At 40.1% G+C, this 7,500-nt stretch overlaps 1 non-coding gene across 1 annotated transcript; it reads left to right on the plus strand.

The window, feature by feature from the left end:
- The first annotated feature begins 5,636 nt into the window (after positions 1-5,636).
- Positions 5,637-5,709, plus strand: Trnas-aga (transfer RNA serine (anticodon AGA)). The gene has a single exon. It is a non-coding gene; the product is annotated as a tRNA-Ser (tRNA).
- The last annotated feature ends 1,791 nt before the right edge of the window (positions 5,710-7,500 follow it).

Consider the following 7,500-nt stretch of genomic DNA (forward strand, 5'->3'; position numbering starts at 1 on the left):
GCCTTTATATTGCTAATAAATCGTTTAGAAATAGAATACCAGACATAATTCACACCATGTTATAAATTATTATTCTTATTTCTTCTTCTTTTTTTCTTCTTATTATTATTAAATCCTTTGTGTTTTGTGCCCCAAAGTGGAAGGTTAATGTTTTTCAAGTGTGCTGTCGCAAGTAGAGAGCAGCAATAAATGTGATTTGGATATATGATCCTTCTCTGTGCCTACTGTTCGTCCTGTTCCTCTGTTCTTGTGTGTCTGGTGTTCCTATGTCCTGCTAGTCCTTTGCTGTTGCCTCTGTTCTCACTGTTCCTCTGGTTCCTACTGTTCGTTCTGTTCCTCTGTTCTTCTTTGCTTGCTGTTCACTATGTTCCTCTGTGCTTCATTTGACCTTCTTATATTTACGGTGAACTTTTATGGAGTTATACGATGACGTCAGTCAGTTGTCAGTACACGAGCCATAACCGAAATTCTCTTGTGAATAACAATTGCGCTGTTTGTTGTTGGGGTAAGGAAACAGCATTTATGATTGTCCAATATGCTTTTGTTTTAATTTTCCTTTCATTCTCAGACATGAAACCCATACTGTTCGCTTACAGAATTCTGGTGCGTTCCATGTCTGTGGGTCGTGTACGCGTCCGCATGATAAACTTTATTGGCTTTTCTCTATCAACCGCTTTAACCCTTTCGAACTTTTACAGCCCAGCGCTTTGTTTCTTGATGGTTCACGTGCGTGGGGAGGCTTGTTATTTTCTTTGTGATTAATCGTGATGTGATTTATTTGATTTTTCTTTCTTCGTTGTACCACATAGATGGATGTCAGTGCACCACAATGTCACGTGTGTTTTAATAATCGAGTAATATTTTTCATGTGGATGCTGCTTGAATGCACCAGCATATCTGAAAACATCCCACAGCCAGCTTTTTTTCGATGTGAGTGGCCCGGTGTTTTAGAACCTGTTGCTAAATTTGGTGTAGAAATGGAACGAACACAAGGGAAAACGGACACGATTAAAATGTGCAGATTACAAAAACTTTGACAAGGAAGCCTTTTTCTTGATTTGAACATGATCAAACTAAACGGATCTCAAAGCTTCATACATCGATGGCACTTAACCACATAAGGATACTAGTCAAACACTGTCAGAGCTTTAACACTATTCTCTAACCCATGTAATGTGTAGGTAGTCTGAACTTGGTCCATTTTCCCCCAAGATATTTCTAATTTTTCATCAGATTTGCTTATAACCTATGTTCCAAAACTATAGTTGTTTGTTTGCCCCCCCCAAACATGGTTTTCCAATATTTGTGGACTATGGTACTGTATTAGCCTCACTGCTGCAAATGTGGTGACCGGAAAAGAACACTTCGTAAGAGAAAATGGGAAAATAAGTGGTTACTCCGTTTTTGCGGTTTTTTCCCAAATAATGGGGTACGTAATACAGCAAGTATTTATCCTTGTTTGTAGAAACCGTCAGGACATACTTACACAGCATTTTTTTTTTAGTAATTAAGAAGCGTAGCTCCCTATTTGTCTGTGGAATCTCGTTAGAATTGGCTCATATCTTAACCACCACGAGAAGGTGACATAAATTTGATGTAATGCGGTTTAACTATTTGTAGTAAAAATTCCTGCTCGGAAAAAGGTGTCCCATGATCAATGGCGGATACCCTGCAACTGATACTTCACGCGGCGCTACTTGCTGTTTTTCGTTTATATTTTTTGCCTCGCGACAACTTACCATCTACACAGAAAATTAAGAGGGTTGTTAAAAATTTTCATTTCCAACTTTGACTTGAACTTTTCCTCAAGAGAACTTCCTCTTCTATAGATGCGTATTGTTTGAGACATCAAATAAATCATTACTCGTACCGTCCTAGTAAGAATCTCGTCGCCTCCAGCGTTAATCAATTACTGATGAGACTTACTTTAACAACTGTGAGCCACTTATTAAGTAACTGAAAAAAATAGCTGTGTAGTGACCAGATTGCTGTATGTATTTTACATTTTTGAAGCAATAAACTTACAGCACTTGTAGACTTATGAGTCCTGAGAACACCTTTTCTGGGAGTTGAATTATTTCATTGCTGTGAAGATCTCTAGAAAAGCATGAAAAGCAATGTATGAGAAGATATCTGCAAAGATTAGTTTTCGTAGTTCGCATTTTCTTAATACTACTTTTAAGGTATATAAAGCAACATTACACAATTCTAAATGAGCGTGAACAGTGCGATGAGTCCGATTGTCGCTTTTATTTTGGTTTCGTTACCACCAGCGTCATTGGACAAGAGCAATACAACCGCTGTCCCAATAATTTGGATTGCTGCCAAGGTTACGTTAGGCATTCTAATCGTGTTTCATTAAAATGCGTGGATTTCTGGATTTTTGAGTGTCTGAATGTCTGCCTTGTTTCCCCAGTATCAAAGCAGCATCCGTTCTGCAATACGATGCGGTTACTCAATTGGTGTTATCGTCAAAGACACGACCAGTAAGTTATCTGTCTATCGATTGCCTCACTGGAGATCTTATGCCGCCGTACAAAGAGCCGACACAAATCGTGACCTGAGACCCAGCAGCACTGTTTGTCTCTTTATACCTCTCATTACGGAACGTTTCAAGACACGGCATCGAAAGCCTTCAATCGGCTCCCAATAAACGTTGGAGACATAGGCACTTTAACCTCCTTTGCGAGAAAGACTAAACGATTGTTAATGAAAGAGGCCAAACTAGAATACAAAAGTTAATTAATTCATTATTAGGTGACATTTGGGGGAGGGCTAGGATGGTTGTATTATGCCCGAGAATGGATATTGTTTACTTAATTTATGCAATACATTTCTTTCTTATTATTTATAGATAGCTATTAACATGGAAGAGCAAACCCTTTGGAAATGTTAATAAACTAATAATAATAATAATAATAAATAATAATTATTATTATTATTATTATATATTATTATTATTATTATATGACAATTTTTCTTTATACTTTTTCTATGAGGTTAAAATCACAAAGGAGCTCGAAAAGAGAATCTTCAGAACCCCATTGTGTCTTGCACAGCAACCTGATACTTCATGTGCTAGACTTTCTTGCCCTTTCCACATAACCTACCCCTGACATTGACTGTGGTAGATCTTTCATTTTGCTTTGGTGGTAGCTTTGTTGGAAACAGTTGGTTATATTGCTCGCAGATGCCTGCGATAGTGTGCGAGGGGACAAGACTCCACTTATGAAGCCAACTGAAACAATTTACTAGATCTTCATCCGCCCACCCTTAATTGAAGAGTTTCACTTCCCAGTGCTGGTCTCGTATCGCCTGTTCTCTCTTACTCTGTTCTTTCTTCCGCCATTCTTTCCCAACTACCTCGTAACCTTGATCGTCTCTCCTACCTCGTTGAAAACCTCTGGGTCAGGTAAGATTATGTGAGCTCTAGACTTATGCCCATCTCTTCTGCATATTTCGTTGCATCATTTTTGAGAGATCTTCTTTGCTCTTGAACACATTTCTCTTCAAACGCTCTAACAATGGACATAGTATCATCTCGGTTCGAGAAGAGCTTTACAGCGGCCGCCAATTTAGTGAGCTTATACTCGGACTCGACAGACCTCAGGCCTCTACCTCCAGATGTTCTGGTAAGGTAAAAAGGGCCATAGAGCTGATGGATGACTGCCACCGCTTTCTACCTTGTTTCTCTATCCAATTACTGTTTCGGACAGAGGCCATGTTTGCGTCCACATGGCGTACGCCAGGATTGGCAAAGCGTACTGGTTAGAGGCAATCACTTTGTAATAATCCGACAGAGGGGTGGTACAGATAACAGATAGCGTTCTAAGCACCAGCTCATCTTTCTGATTTGTGTCCTCAAGCACTCCTAGAAACTTGTGACTCTCCCCTTCTTTCATGGCCTTTATAACCTGAGCGTCCCCTACGACTGTGCCACCCTGGTCACTGCTTAGTGAATAGAGCTTGACATCAGCTACAGAGCACTTTTTCTCATTCCATACTAGCCCAGCATCTTCCATGGTCCTTTTGGAAGCCTTCATTTCTCTAGAGGTCTAGCTTACTTTGTGAAGCTAAGAAGAATTTCAAGTCATCAATATAGAGCGGGTACATAACCAGTCTTAACATCCGGTATCCCTCTGAGGCTTTCGACATCCACGCAAAAGGGTTGATACCTCTCCCTGTTTGATGTTGAAGATCTTTATCTAAAATTCTTACGAGGTCACTGACCGAGTCCTTCCTAAGGCGAAAACGCAAGCGGAAGGCTTCGTCGTGGTATTCCTCTAATGGGTCAAATCTATCCCTAAGGTGCCGAACTCGTCGAACATGTATATTACGTGGATTGGCGTAGTTTCTTAACTGTTTGTAGCGCATAGGTCCCTCCATTTAAAAATGGCTGACCATGAAAACATCGTTAAACAGAGTTTAAACCTACCTTTGACCAGGTCTAACTTACTATTGTTCCTTAGTCGGTGTTTAGACACTGTCTAAACACTGTTATGGGAAAACAACGTTTAGATAATCGGTACTCATGGTTTAAACCCGGTTTAGACGGTGATTTTCATAAACGTTGTCTTAAACCTTCGTTTAAATAATCGGCCCTCTATGTTTCTTACAACCTGGAGACTAAAAAGAGGGTAATTTGCGCAAAACATGGAACCTAATTAACGAGCTAACCTCCCGTAACAGCGGCAAGATGTCCAATATCTTGGAGATCACAGCTGGCAATAAAATTGTTAGTAATCCAGTTGATAAAGCAGAAACTATTAACAAACACTTTACAAATATTGTGCAAGTAATAGCAGAAGATATTCCTGCTGTAGATGTAGATCCTGAATTTTATCTGGAAACCACTGATAAATCGTTTTCTCTTCAAACTCCGAGTATCGATATTGCATTAAACCTTTTAAAGAAAATTGATGATGAATGGAAAACGGCCAAAGTAACTCCAGCTTTTAAAAAAGGTATTACATCGGATCCGAACAATAAAGGGCCAATTACTGTAATTCCGATAGTTTCTAAAGTTAAAGATGAAATGGTATATTAAATTAATCATAGGAACCGCGGATATGAAATCAAGTGAAGCTATGATCTTCGCAGTTACGAACGCAATTTTTACAATTGCGTACAGAAGCCTGAAAAGATTCAGGACTTCAACGGGGTTTGAACCTCGCGAGGTCACGGGTTCAAACCCCGTTGAAGTCCTGAATTTTTCAGGCTTCTCTACGCAATTGTAAGAATTACGTTCATAACTGCGAAGATCATAGCTTCACTTGATTTCATATTCGCAGTTCATGTACGATTCATTTCATATACCAATTCATCATTGATTAACTCCTCACGGGACCATTGGAACCCACAAATGACCAGCTCCCAACGTCAGTGACTACATATAGCTCAGTTGGTCAGAGCGCGTACCTGAATCGCGAGGTGACGGGTTCAAACCCCGTTGAAGTCCTGAATTTTTTCAGGCTTCTGTACGCAATTGTAAAAATTGCGTTCATAACTGCGAAGATCATAGCTTCACTTGATTTCATATCCGCAGTTCATATGATTCATTTCATATACCATTTCATCATTGATTAATTCCTCACGGGACCATTAGAACCCACAAATGACCAGCTCCCAACGTCAGTGGCTTCATAGCTCAGTTGGTTAGACCGTCGCACCAGAATTGCGAGGTCACGGGTTCAAACCCCGTTGAAGTCCGGTTTCTAGAACAGCTCCATGGTCACGAGTGACGCTGTGGGGACGGAGTAAGTGTTGTACATGAAATGACTGTATCTCATCGGGTGGAGTTAATTTGACCTCGGGCCCAAGCTCCGTGACCATTCACATGATCACCAGCCGTTAAACTCATCAGCTATCGTGGAATCGAAACAGAAAATGCTCATTTCCAGCCAAGTGCGTGGGGATTTTTGACGACGAAACATTCACTGAGGTTGGTAAATGATGGGGCTTTAGCTTTGCGTGAAAAAATCGCGGCTGGGATGGATTTTCGAGGCACAAATCGCCTCTGAGCTGACTACGGTCGAAATCTTAGTGTGCAGCCTTGATAGAACAGTGACAACACGGAATTCCCGAAACGGTAAAATAAGCACCAAAACGCACAAGAATACACCAAAGGTGAGTCAGTTTTAATCATTTTATTGAATGAACGTTAAATTGAGCGTTTTTTAGGATTCATAATAGACGGTATTTTATTTCCCATACAAAGTCTTACAACGCGTTTAAATTCTCAACGGCTGCCTGTAACACAACACCGCTTGCACTCAAAGGTCATCTTCCCACTAGTAATTAATTATTACACGCTCTCTAGTGACGCGAACTTGGGCTGCCTATGGCGACATAGGCACGTGAACTCAGTGCTCTTCCATATATTTCCTTTTCAATTTTGTTGATCCCGTTAACGGGTTTAATTATCCAAAAAAGGAGCTTAATCATGCTCAAAAGAGGCTCTTTTATCCCCCGAAGAGGTTCGTGTTTTCCTTTATAGGGCTTTTGTTTTCGCTCTCTTGTCAGCGTGCCATGTCGATATAGCTGCCGTGAAAATCGGCTTAAAAATGTGAGCAATAGGCCTGACAATAGATTTCACCAGACCATTAAAGTGGAACTTATGCCTATTTTAAGAGAATTTTATATCAATAATTATATTACCTGGAGTATCTTGGTTGGCATGAATCTTGCCCACGCAAAATATTTTTATTAAAAAATCGATCCAAAGTTTCGTGAATGACTCGCCATTTTGATTTTGGAATGCGGTAGCTGAAATGGTCAGCGGAACGTAGACTGACGTCATATCGTGAAACACAATTGAGCGATGTTGGCGGGTTTTTTAGTCGCAATACGTAGCTCAGCTCATAGAATATTTATGTAGTTGTGTTTCCATACAATCTCGCCGTGGAATACTGATAATGGTCCACTGCTGCGTGCCTGGTTGTATTAACCATTCATCTAAGACGTGTAATATAAGTTACCATCGCATTCCTAACGATAAAGGATTACAAAAAGCCTGGTTAGCGAGGATCAGAAGAGATAATCTTCCACCATTACGAAACTGTTATGTGTGCAGTGAACATTTTACCCGATGAGTGCTTTGAAACTGACTTGAAAGCATAGTTAATGCCCGAGCTAAAGGTGAAAAAACGGCTTAAACGTGATGCGATACCCTCGGTGTTTTCTTTTGGGCCTGAACCGAAGAAACCAAGAATAAGTAGCGAGAACCGTGAGAGCCGGCAGCGAGCACAAGAATTACGAAACGAGGTGGGTGTCGAATATCGAACTCAGACTTACTTTTTTCTAAAACTTAATAAAATTTCCTGAACTTAAATTCTTGTCTAGTAGTCTTTTGTCTCCGTTATTTCTATAAATGGCACTATCCTCGTATTAAAGTCGATCGATTAGCGGTGTTATGTAGTGTATTATACACTAGTTCACTTGTGTTAAGTTAATTGCTCGGTGGCATTTTCTTGTTCTTACTATTTTTTGAGCCGTGTCATA

Source organism: Montipora capricornis, unplaced genomic scaffold, assembly GCF_036669925.1.
Source record: "Montipora capricornis isolate CH-2021 unplaced genomic scaffold, ASM3666992v2 scaffold_396, whole genome shotgun sequence".
NCBI classification, from domain to species: domain Eukaryota; kingdom Metazoa; phylum Cnidaria; class Anthozoa; order Scleractinia; family Acroporidae; genus Montipora; species Montipora capricornis.